The 12930-nt window shown below is 35.4% G+C and overlaps 2 protein-coding genes across 5 annotated transcripts in view; both read right to left on the reverse strand.

Annotated features, from left to right (window-relative positions):
- LOC139969971 (uncharacterized) overlaps positions 1 to 7454 on the reverse strand; it is a 480181-nt gene extending 472727 nt beyond the window's left edge. Inside the window, exon 1 of the mRNA XM_071975453.1 lies at positions 6007 to 7454. The gene's annotated coding sequence lies outside the window, so the exon portion shown is untranslated. The remainder of the gene's footprint in view (positions 1 to 6006) is intronic.
- LOC139969961 (NACHT, LRR and PYD domains-containing protein 3-like) overlaps positions 1 to 12930 on the reverse strand; it is a 184791-nt gene that overhangs the window by 68275 nt on the left and 103586 nt on the right. The window contains exon 1 of one of the 4 annotated variants that reach the window (XM_071975417.1): positions 9328 to 9849. The exons of the other annotated variants lie outside the window; for them this stretch is intronic. The gene's annotated coding sequence lies outside the window, so the exon portion shown is untranslated. Of the gene's footprint in view, positions 1 to 9327; positions 9850 to 12930 lie in introns of those variants that run through there. 4 annotated transcript variants of the gene reach the window in all.

Consider the following 12930-nt stretch of genomic DNA (forward strand, 5'->3'; position numbering starts at 1 on the left):
GCTAGCCTAGGCCTAACTTGTATTTAATTTACCCATGTTAAGTTACCTAAGCCTAACGAGGCTACGCTAGTTAATTGTAACCTCGGCCAAAAGGCTTAGGCTGTGCCTGTGTCTATGCTTCTTAATAACATTGCGTTAGGGATATAATGTTGTAAAGGAAGAGAAATAAGGTGATATGATGCCTGTATCATACTCAAACTACTATGTGGAGCCAAACAAGTTTTGTGTACAGTGCTCAGATTTGATCATTAAAAAACAATAGTAACTACGTAAGTTGTAACTTAGAGTAGCTATTGGGTGTAAGGTATCAGTGGGCCGTGTGAAAATAAGCATCAGCACGTTATCAGTGCAATGCTATAAGCCTCAAACGGGTTAGTTTAGTTTAGTAGAAAAACAGGATCAGGAGGGACACTCAAGTCCCCATCAAGGACATTATAGTCCTGAGAGAGAAAGAAAACTGAAGAAACAAACACTCTGAGCCAATAACCATGCTTAAAGTGCTTATCCAAAGCATTCTTAAACCCATTCACACTACTTGCAAGTACAACTTTCTCAGGTAAACCGTTATACTAATTTACAACCCTATTAGAAAAAAAAGTTATGCCGAATATTAAATCTACTTGTAATACCATCTGTAAAAGTTGTAGGAGGTGGATGGTAAATCTCTCAGCCTGTGATTGGGAAGTAGCTTAATGAACAGTCCATACCATTTAAACTAGATGGTGCAATTTATGTGATGTTCTAATTATTTAATATTCTTTCTTTTCATTTCAGAAGGACATCTGTACTATATCTACTCTAATCTACATGTTGCACAGATAGTTAAATATGAAGAGGTATATTTATGGGAAGCTGCCAACTAGTAGATCTGGATCTCTCCTATACTTCGTACAAAACCTGTCTCAAACCTTAGCTTCTTGCCAAAGGTATTAGAGAAAGTTGTTGCTCGGCGCCTCGATCAGTACATGGACGACAACGAACTTCAAGAAAAATATCAAAGTGCCTATACCAAGTTACATTCGACCGAAACAACCCCAATCAAGGTACAGTCCGACATCGTGCATAACATAGACGACGGAAAGGCAGTAGCATTAGTTTTACTGGATTTATCTGCTGCATTTGACACCATCGATCACTCAATTTTGCTAAATCGGCTTCGTAATATGTATGGGATAACCGGAAACGCCTTAAAATGGATGACTTCTTATCTTCAAAATAGACGCCAGTCCGTCATCATTGATAACATAAAATCTGCACCTCTGTTACTTAAATATGGTGTTCCTCAGGGATCAGTACTAGGACCAAAGTTATACTCCATGTATACTAAACCACTGGGCGATCTTATGAGGCAGCATGGCCTTGATTACCATATGTGCGCCGACGACACCCAAATTTACCTTTCGTTTAAGCCACTTGATTCTCCTGATGCAATTAATCCTCTACATATATTGGAGACATGTCTTGAAGATGTCAGAAAATGGATGGCTGTTAACATGCTTAAGCTTAACGATGACAAGACATGATAATTTTCCATTCAAAGCATAGCAAACGAACGATCCACCTTCCTTCATTGAGAATGGGCAATGATGTCATTCCACCCTCGTCATCAGTACGGAATCTTTGTGTGTTATTTGACTCATGTTTGTCCATGAAAAACCATATAAATTTAATTAGTCGGTCTTGTTACAGCCAATTACGTATCATCGGGAGAATTCGTCTATCCCTTAACGAGGAGGTAACCAAGTCTCTCGTCTATTCGCTGGTTGCATCTCGTCTGGATTACTGTAATGCTCTCTTGAATGGAACGTCATGCTCCTCAATCAAAAAACTACAGAGGGTCCAGAATACGGCTGCCAGAATCATCACCAGAACCCGTCGTTACGAACATATAACTCCTGTACTCCGAGACCTGCATTGGTTACCAATTCATCGCCGGATAAATTACAAACTCATTCTGCACGTTTTTCGTGTTCTTAATGATCAATCTCCGAGTTATATGTCTGATTTAGTTAAACGCTACACGCCAGCTAGGGCATTACGGTCCCAAAGTCATCTTTCTCTAATCATTCCTCATACTAACAAAGTCACATATGGAGATTGTTCTTTTAGTGCTGCAGGTCCTAAACTCTGGAATTCTCTTCCCCATCACTTAAGAAATATCACACATATGGACACTTTTAAGAAGCACTTGAAAACTTATCTTTTTAGGCTCGAGTATGGGCATTAATCTTATTCACATTTCTTTGTTTTATTCACTTTACTGTGCCCATATTTATGTATTATTTATATATTTTATTTTTCTTTATTGTGGTTTATTACCCTGTCTTTTATCAGGTTTTACTTTTTCTGCTGTTGTTATTACTTTTAGGTTTTCTTAAGTTTGGTATTTTTATATTCCAGGTTTTGGTTCTTTTGTACAGTGCTCTTGAGCATGTTTTACTTCTACTTTTACTGCTGTTGTTTTTACTTTTAGTTTTTTTTTATGTTTGAGTATTTTTATAGTCCAGGATTTGATTCTTTTGTACAGTGCTCTTGAGAATTATTTTTTTCATGATAACAGCACTTTAATGTATGGTATTTATTTATTATTTATTTACAGAATATAGCTGTTAGTTAAATTATGAATACATTTTAAATTATTGTCAGGGCCGCTGAACAACCCTGCAAATAGTGATGCGTCCATCACCTTGGTAATAGTAATAGCTATGACCAACCTACATATTGTGCTGATATCATCCTCGTGTTAGTGTCTGCAATCACAATCTTTCCAATTGTGTATTTCTTACTACAAATATTGGCTAATTCACAAAATAGCAGCAATGAGACCGTTGTTTTGTAATATGTATCACTGTGTATGGTACAGTGTGGCCGTAAGTACATGCACACCAGAACTCAGAAAATGTAAACACGGGGGTATATGTGAATAATCGCCTGGTTTGTTTTGATCTCATTTTGTTTAATTGTTCAGATTTTCAATACAACCTAAATTTTGAAGAAAAGAACATACAGTATATGTGGAAGTGTGATTATAGGCTTACTGTGTACAAAGAAATGATAATTTGTTTACTTGAACGCAACATGGGACCTAAAGGCATAAATCAGGGTTTATTTTGTAATAAAAATCTTGTCAGCATTGAAACCTCATCACAATACATATTTAGTTTTCCAAATGTATTGTGACAGATTCGTATCTTTGGAACTAAACTTACTGCTATAGTAGCCTATAAAACGGTGGGAGAACATTTGGCGACAACATGCCACAAAAATACAGTTATGGTTAATAAGTAATGGTAAGATGATTTAGTGTGTGAAAGATTCATAAAGGGTTTTAATCACTACCTCAAAGAAAAACATATGACAAGATCTCCTTTCTGTGAAAGAATGGTTCTCAGACCTCAGACCCTGATGTGTGCTTTAATTCTTGCAAAGTTGACATCTTGATCACCTTATCACTAATTGTACTAGTATTGTTAATCAGCAAAATGCCATCAATGATAGGTCAGTTATCCCTCACTCATTCTTATCATTATGTTTCTTTGCTGGCTATTCTTCATGTTACACATCACATCAAACATACATTGCATGTGTGGTGACCTAAAGTAGCTTTGCCTTCTCTTGCCAGTCATATTTCATTTTCTTTATTCTTTCCTAGGGAAATACAAGTACTGTATCCTTTGTTTCTTAGCTCCAAGTTAAAGAGTCCCATGAATAATCTGATTTATCCATGCCAGGGGTCCTCAACAATTGGGTTAATATAAAATGCATTTACGGGTTACGCTCACTGTCTAAACAATTCTGTAAGAATATTTCTTTAAATTGATTTCATATCCTTACTCAACAGGAAGGCACAGATGTTGAAGCTGCAGCCCGGAAAAGAAATATTGTCCAGTATAGTCAGCAATTTAAACTTTCTGGTGGACATGACACTGGCCATAAGTAACTGTTTCATTGTAGCTGAGCCAACAAAACAGTTATTTCCAGCTGGGCAAACATTGTGGAGGCAGCCGACAAGCTCTTCAAAAGTCACTGCGTCTCCAAAAATGTGGGAGTTTGTGAAATTACATAAACAATTGCTTGTTAACGTTAACCACAGAAATACATTGGATAGAAGTCGCTTCACAACATCTGACAATGCTACACTTTTGCAGCGAACTGAAGATGACTCACCCCATTTGAAGTCCACTCAAATCAATATTCATGTACATGACTTGCACATTAAGTGAACAAGATTCGACTGTTTCGATCCTGTGTGGCCATTTACTTAAGAACTATGTTACTATGGACTGTAGGGTTCTTGTTTTGTGGTATCTCTCTTTTTATACTAACAGTTCACATTAATAATTACAGGCATTTTAATTGTTTACTCACATATTTGCAATGTCTGTGCATATTTATTGAAAACTTTGTTTTTCTATCTTTATTAAGGTAATCCCATAGTAAGACAAATTATCATGCCTTGGTTGTCTGATGTTCATGTTATATACAAAACAACGGTGCACGCAGTCTATGTTTTTGCACTTCAAATGTTCGAATCTTGCCAACAGTAGAAGTCACTTCTTTCCAGTGCAGCTCTGAGATGTTAATGTATCAAGTTACAGAGATAGAAAGCAGATAGATAGAACAAATACACAAGCTAGTACAGGAATGTACATGAAGCATATAAATGATAAAAAAGTCCATTTAAAGCTGAAAACATAGGCCCACACCTATGTTTATCCTATCACTAAAACAAAACAAAAAGGTCTATGTGGAAGCAAATTCCACCACTCTGTGATGAATTTAATACTCTTTCATATCTGAAGCCAAATGTTAAACTGTCTAACATGTTATACCTGTAAGATATCTACAATTCTTGATCAACTGATAGTATTTCCAAAGTACTCAGTTCACCGATGTTTAAAGTATCATTGTCTACAACCAATTTTTAACTTCCACTGAATAATGTTGAAATCACAACATGATTTGTTAAACATTGATCAGAAAAGTGACTTGTGTTTCGGCCTTTTGGCTTAGATCATATGTAGTATAAGTAGTATGTGTAGTATCTTTCGAAGGGAATGGTAATGCACACCCGACGATGACCTCTCAGTCACAGTCCCGATGAAAGGGGACTGGGGTTGAGAGCGCATCAGTCGTTCGGTAGTTTGGTTTTCGTGCCCAGGTTCTTTCCTAGGCGACTTTTTCTTAACAAGTAGTGTGTTTTCTGGTGCTTGTGTTGAGAAAAAGACTGAAATACAGACCATACTAACTCAGGAGCCATTATGCACCTTTCAGTAAATTCCCTTGCATTAACATATCTTAGAATGTTGTTTTTGAGGGTAAATGCATCAACAATGAAGAATTTCAGCACTTAGCCAACATGGAGGATCATTAGAAAAGCATTTTAAAACCAGAATTTGCAATTCATTAGATTGACAGTATAGCTATGATGTGTTATAATTCATTCTGAACGACTGACTTTTCAGCCTATATATCAGACTAATAGACTAGAAAGTGTTCAATCTAATTTAGACTGGTGCTGCAATAATTCGGTCTAAACTTCTAACTGTTCAGTTTAAAATGGTTTGATTTTCAGTCTATTATACTGCAGAGTATTTAGTCTAGCTAAGACTGACATTCAGTCTTTACATTTTAGACTGGAATTTAGTCTATGTAGTTTGATCCCTAATACCATCCATCATTATACTGAAATTTCAGATGATTAGACTAACATTTCAGTCTTTCATTTTAAGGAGAGTAGATTACATAAACAAAGAAAAAAGTGAACCACATAGGTGAGTTCAAAATCAACAACAAAAAGACATCACACATACACAAGCTCACCCTAAAATGAAATAACTTGAATACAAATTGACACTAAATGAAGTATATCGTTTTGTGTGTGTGTGTAGGGGGGGGGGGAGGTCGGGAGTGGTGGATTTCCCTCTTTGTCACCAGGTCCTGCACTATACCACCTCCCTTATTTCCTACATTGATCAGTACAATCTATGAACCTTATTTACTTACCTAATCAGGTTTTAATTGGATGTCCTTTGTTTTGGTGTAAATATCATTGACTCAATGAGCTTTAGTTTCAATAAAATGGAAATCCTTCATGTTATATTCAATCCTTGATTATTGGTTCCGGTATCAAATGGTCCTGGAATGGGTGGTTGTGTCCAACTGTTTGGTTGAGGAAGTGTTGATTAACATACAATGCCATAGTTATAGATCAAGCTTTTCTAAATCTAAGGTGAAAATGACAGTATCGGAATTCCATTACAAAACCGGTCAATATGTCCAAACTGTGCAGATGTATAAAGCTATTTCCAGTAACATATCCACTACTTCATATTTTCCATGATCGCCGTGTTAAAACATGTCGTACAACTGATGCGCCATACGTTCTGACTTGATTATTTGGTTACACTTATATTCTGTGTACTTTTATTAAAGAAAAATTTCAGTTATGAGTCATTTCTTCAGTAAACGTAGGAACAAACAATATATTCATAATTATCCAACCGAGTCGGAGGCCTTACTGCATATACAATAGCAGGGAGACGTCAGTTACTAAATTTTAACTGATGACGTAAAAGCCTTTTGTAACGCCTTTGCGAATAGTCCTGCTTTAAGTAACGCTTAAGTGACTTATTAAAATTAGCCCTATGTACAGACTTTTTTTATTATATTACTTATCTCCATTGGTAAATATATTGATCACTGAAGACTGAATTTGAATTGAAAATTTAGATCAAAGGAACAAATTTAGTCAGTTCCTCTGTTAGCTGTTGTTTAAAGATTTGCTTTTTTCTTCTCCAATCTGATCGATATCTTAGGAAATGTTATAGCATTGTTTGTTTCTTTTTGTTGTATAGATATGAATATCCTCCTAGATTCGCTTAGGAGGTTTACAGAATAAACGTTTGGAATTTAGCACAATTATTCCTTATTAATATTCAACCAGCAACTGCACGTAGTCCCCTGTTTCCCATGATCTGAGTGATTACAAACAGCTGCCATTTAACTGTTTACACCAGTATAATTTATATGTCATTTTTGTTATAAAGGTTAACAGGCTGCAAGTTATGTTTATTGAAGAAAATCATGAGCAAGTCAAAGTTCTTTAAAGATGGGTTATACTCTGCTTATTGATGTGAACGTAGTCTATAGGCCTATAATAAGTAAATTTTTCTGGTTGTTGAAGATTTGATCAAATAAAATTATATATAGCAAAAATGAAGAAATAGCAACAGTGTTGTAGCCAAGTACATGTATCCTAGTACCAAGTACTTTCGAAATGAGGCTCCGAGTACCAGGTATCATAGTCCGATGACTACTTCGTATGATCCGAGCACCGAGTACCAATTTTTGAGAACAATATTTAGAAGCCGAGTACCGAGTACGAAGTATATTATTTCATACGAGTACATTTGGTTTTTGAAATATACAAAAAAAAAACTTATATTTATAACTGCTCCCGGTGGTAATTATAAGTAAAAGATATATACCAGTCGAATATGAATACATTGTTCGTGTCTTGTTATTGTTTGATACATTTTCAAATGTAAAATGTCTTAAATGATGGGTTAATATGGGTCCAAGTGTAATAGTAATACTAAGAACATGCTACACATTATTAAATGTTAGAAAAATACATCACTTATGTTTTCTCTGTGCATCCTATATGTAACTGTACGTGATAATATACTCGGCTATTCCCATTACATACACAAACAAAAAGAACTTGGCACCACCAAATCTCTCCCTAACATGAAAATACAGATACCGAAACGGTCAAACTTCTTTAAATCGAAGTTACTAATGAGAAACTGATTAAAATAATTTAAACCTTAGGCTACTTGCTAATGAGGAACTGATAGAACGTTATACGGAAGTGAAATCCTTTGTTTTTCATCATCATCATCATCATCATCATCATCATCATCATCATCATCATCATCATCATCATCATCATCATCATCATCATCATCATCATCATCATCATCATCATCATCATCATCATCATCATCATCATCATCATCATCATCATCATCATCATCATCATCATCATCATCATCATCATCATCATCATCATCATCATCATCATCATCATCATCATCATCATCATCATCATCATCATCATCATCATCATCATCATCATCATCATCATCATCATCATCATCATCATCATCATCATCATCATCATCATCATCATCATCATCATCATCATCATCATCATCATCATCATCAATACTGACCAGAATGTAAAACCGACATTAAGATTCTGGGCGGCATTTTCGTTCCTGTCAACATCTCATATCTAGACTTTGGCCTTTAATAGAAACTAAACGATACACCGGACCTAGCTTTTCAGTTATTTTAATAGTAAATACATGTTTCGTACAGACTGAGATATTGACAATGTACTTTTGACAAACTTAGGAGTCGGGTAAGTTTAGTATGCAGAAAATACTTTAAACTTGAACAATTGCAACCACTCATGCGAATTTGTTGCCGCAAAGAGACAATAATTGTAATAGAGAAGTATCGACACAGTGACGTCAGACGGAATAATTGTATCATGGCAACCGTTACGGAGTTTAAGCACTTTATAATTGTTTTTGCTGTAATAATATACGCTTCGAAGAAAAGTAGATTTTGTTGTTCAAGGCATAGTCAATGATATGTTTTTCTTTTAATATGTTGATGAGAGGGGACTGGGGTACAATTCTATTGCCTGGCTATCAGGTTTTGTACTATCCTCACCTTCCTTAATTCCTTCATTGATTAGTACAATATATTAACTTTATATACTTTCAAGGTACTTGTACCAGTACAGGGTTTCTAGTTGTTGATAGGTGTCTTACCAAACAAAATACACATGAACTATATATATATAACGTACGGTCTAGGGGATGGGGGGGGGGGGGGGTTATGTTGGCTCTCGTAGGGAACTGTGATTCGTTATTTTATTTGTATTCGTTAAGTTCCTATACAAAATTTTCCAAATTAAGCCGCTCTATTCCGCAACGGTAATGCAAACGGGCTACGTGTAGAGTAATAAATGATCAAATTAGTGCATGTAGTTAACAAAAACACAAAGAAGAAAGTGAACCACATAGGTGAGTTCAAAATCAACAACAAAGGGAAATCACACATACACAAACTCACTCCAAAATGGAATAACTTGAATACAAATCGACATTAGATACAGTCTAGCGTGTACGTGTATGTAGGCGGAAGGGGGGAGTGGTGGATTCCCCCTTTGTCAGCAGGTCCTGCACTATGCCTCCCTCCGTTAATTCCTCCATCGATAAGTACAATCTATTAACCTTATTTACTTACCTAATCAGGGTTTAGTTGGATGACCTTTGTTCTGATGTAAATATCATGACTCAACGACCTTTAGTTTCAATAATATGGGAATCCTTCATGTTATATTCAATCCTTGATAATTGGTTCCAGTATCGAATGGTCCTGGAATGGGAGGTGATGTCCAACTGTTTGGTTGAGGAAGTGTTGATGAACATACAATGCCATAGCAGTAGATCAAGCCTTTCTAAATCGAAGGTCAATGTGACAACATCGGAATTCCATTATAAACACAGTCAACGTATCCAAAGTGTGCAGACATCAATCCGATATACAAAGCTATTTGGAGGAACACATCCACTACTTCGTGTATAACAGTGATCGCCGTGTTAAAACCTGTCGTACAACTAATGTGCCATACGTTCTGATTTGAGCAATTGTATCACATTTTCTATTGTTTACCTGTATTTGAAAGCTTTACTAAAATATGAGTCATTTCTGCAGGTAACGCAGTAACATAACAAATCTATTCATATGTATCAAACCGAGGCAGAGGTCATACTATATACAATAGCAGGGAAACAACAGTTACTAAATGTATACACTGATGGCGTGAAAGCCTTTGTAACGGTTTTTACGAATGCGCCTGTTTTAAGTAACGTTCATTGGTTATGACACGCACTTTGAATATGGGAACTGTTCAAATGAAATTCTCGCTAAATCAAACTAACTATAACGTTTTCTATTAAGAAGATATTCACATGTCACCCTACTTTGAAGTCCTTGCCTAGCTAAGTTCTAACTTAGATCAAGTTCTAGTTTCTAATTTGTACCCCGAAAATAATCTTACCGCTTGTCGACGAGGCACACGACAATTACTCAACAATCGGCGTGTACATTAACCTCGATCGTATATGTCAATGCGGAATCGCGCCTAACAACGTATACTAACCATTGTGACCCCTTGTCCCTTTTGACACTCAACTCTAGTGGTTTCGCCTTGAATGAATATGATTCCACAACAACTGAGGTCATGATCTTATAGCTACCACGTTCCTCGTGAAGATATACCAGAACAATTGAATCTAGCTAAATGGTACATTTCTTGATGATTACCGCAATTTTCAATTAAAACATTTTCATTTTGAGTACTTTTCAAACATCAAACTGCAGCTGGAACTCACGCAGCTAGTCAAGACTGTACACAAATGTACATAGACACAAACAGCAGACGACATGACAGTTGTTCCTTAGCAACACAAATCTCCTTGCCAATTTCTATATTCTGCAAATATTTTTGACTACGCTTGTCATATAGCAAGTCGAAAGGATAGCAATATGTCGAAAATTTGACATCTTATTTCAAATTTTCACTGTCTTGTCTGAAAACGTTGGCCATTTTATTGTAAATTTGTCACTCATTGCATTTTCCAAATGTGGGCAAGGGGGCTGAAGATTTGACAGTCACGTTGAACTTCATTAGATAATTGTATATTATAACATGTGTGAAGGCAGCTTTCTTTAAATTGATCCTATCCCCACCCCTACCCCCCCACTCCTACTTGTGACTTCTAAAAATTGACCCTGGCTGCAAACGTTTCTTATTATTATTATTATTTATCTTTATGGGTAAATTGATTGATCACCCAAAATTGAATTGAATAATTTGAATACATAATTTCAATGAGAAGAAAAATTTAGTCAGTCCCACTGTTAGCTGTTTTTTTTTTAAGTTTTGCTTGTTTCTTCTCCAATCCGATAAATATTTCAAATGTTATAGCATTTTTTGTTTGTTCCGTGGTAAAGATATGAAGATTTCTCCTAGATTCGCTGAAAATTTGACAGAACAAAAGTTTGAAATTTAGCATAATTATTCCTTAGTAATATTCAATCAGCAGCTGCACGAAGTTCCTTTTTTCCATGATCTGATTTCAAATAGCTGCTATTCAACTGTTTACACCAGTATAATATATGTTATAAGTCATTTTTATAATAAAACAATGGGCCAGTCCAAGTCAATTAATGATGAGTTGTACTCTGTTTATTGGTGTGAAAGTAGTCTATAGGCTTATAAGAATTTAATTGTTCTGGTTGTTAAAGATTTGACCAAATACAATGATATCAAACAAAACTGAACAGAATAGTAACAGTGTTGAAGCCAGGTACATTTATCCGAGTACCAAGTACTTTTAAGTACTTGAGGTTCCCGAGAACCCAGGTATCCTAGCCCGATGACTGGCTTTTTAGGATCCGAGTACCAGTTTTCGAGTACAGTATTCTATATACAGTATTCAGTACCGAGTACGAATTAAACTATTTCATACGAGTACTTCTGATTTCTTAAATTATACAAAAACCTAATATTTAAAACTGTTCCCTGTGGTGATTATAAGTAAATGATATATACCAGTCGAATATGAAGACATTGTTCGTGTCTTGTTATGGTTTGACAAATTTTCAAATGTAAAATGTCTTAAAATGATGGGTTAATAGGGTTGCAAGTGCCATATTAATACTACAAACATGCTATAAATTGTTTTATGTTAGACACATAATATACATCACTTATGCTTTCTTTGTTCATGCTATATGTACTGTTCTTGGTAATATAAACGGCTATTCTGCTGCAGTAGAGACACATGAGAACGGTGACATTACAGAGTAATAAAAATCATCGATAACTTATAATAACTACCTACTGTAACGTCAGTATTACGAAACTGTTTGTTTTACATTACTAGTCTTAAAGTATTCGTCACGAACAAGTACCAAGCACTTTGAATCGAGTACAAGTACGAGTACTTAAGCATCAGAGTGCGGTTGCGAAAGGATGAGTACCAAGTACTGTTAACCTAGTGCGAGTACCGATCATTTGAAAAAAAAAGATGTTTGAAAGCCACTCGAGTGCCGGGTGCTTTTCGAGTACTACAACACTAGAAAATAGCTTCTTGACAAAACTTTACCAGTTTTTTTTTTCATTTTTATTTTACTAGTGCTTGGAACAAATTTCAATTACATACAAAAACAAAAAAACCTTGGCAACACCAAATCTCTCCCGAAATTGAAACATACAGATACCGATACGGTCAAACTTCTTTAAATCGTAGTTACTAATGAGGAACTGATTATATGTAATTTAAACCGTACTTACTAATGAGGGACTGATTAATGTAATTTAAACAGTACTGACTAATGAGGAACTGATTAAGGTAATTTAACGTAAAACGGTAGTAACATACCTTGTTTTTTTTATAAGATAAACCAAGACAAAACTGATCAGCAATTGATTGAACATATTTTATTTTCTTATTAGGATCATCTTATTCGCAAACCGCTAGCTTGAACTGATCATGCAGTTAGTGATAATGAATGATATTTTAACGCTTCTTTGATATATTATTTTCAAGGAAAAACAGTAGATCACTAAGCTACTTCTAAATAATTATGATAAAAATCCGACTAAATTGAAGGGAAGAAAGGCGCCCGGCCATTTCAGATTCAACCAACTCCTTTCCAAGAGGCTGTCGAAAACTGTCGTTTTCGAGGGCGCTATACTTTTTTGCGGAATGGTCACGCTATTAATTCTGAATTGTCAGAGTTTGCTCCACGATCACATTATGAATAATGCAATTCAAT

The sequence above is a fragment of the Apostichopus japonicus genome, chromosome 7, assembly GCF_037975245.1.
Source record: "Apostichopus japonicus isolate 1M-3 chromosome 7, ASM3797524v1, whole genome shotgun sequence".
Lineage (NCBI taxonomy): Eukaryota > Metazoa > Echinodermata > Holothuroidea > Aspidochirotida > Stichopodidae > Apostichopus > Apostichopus japonicus.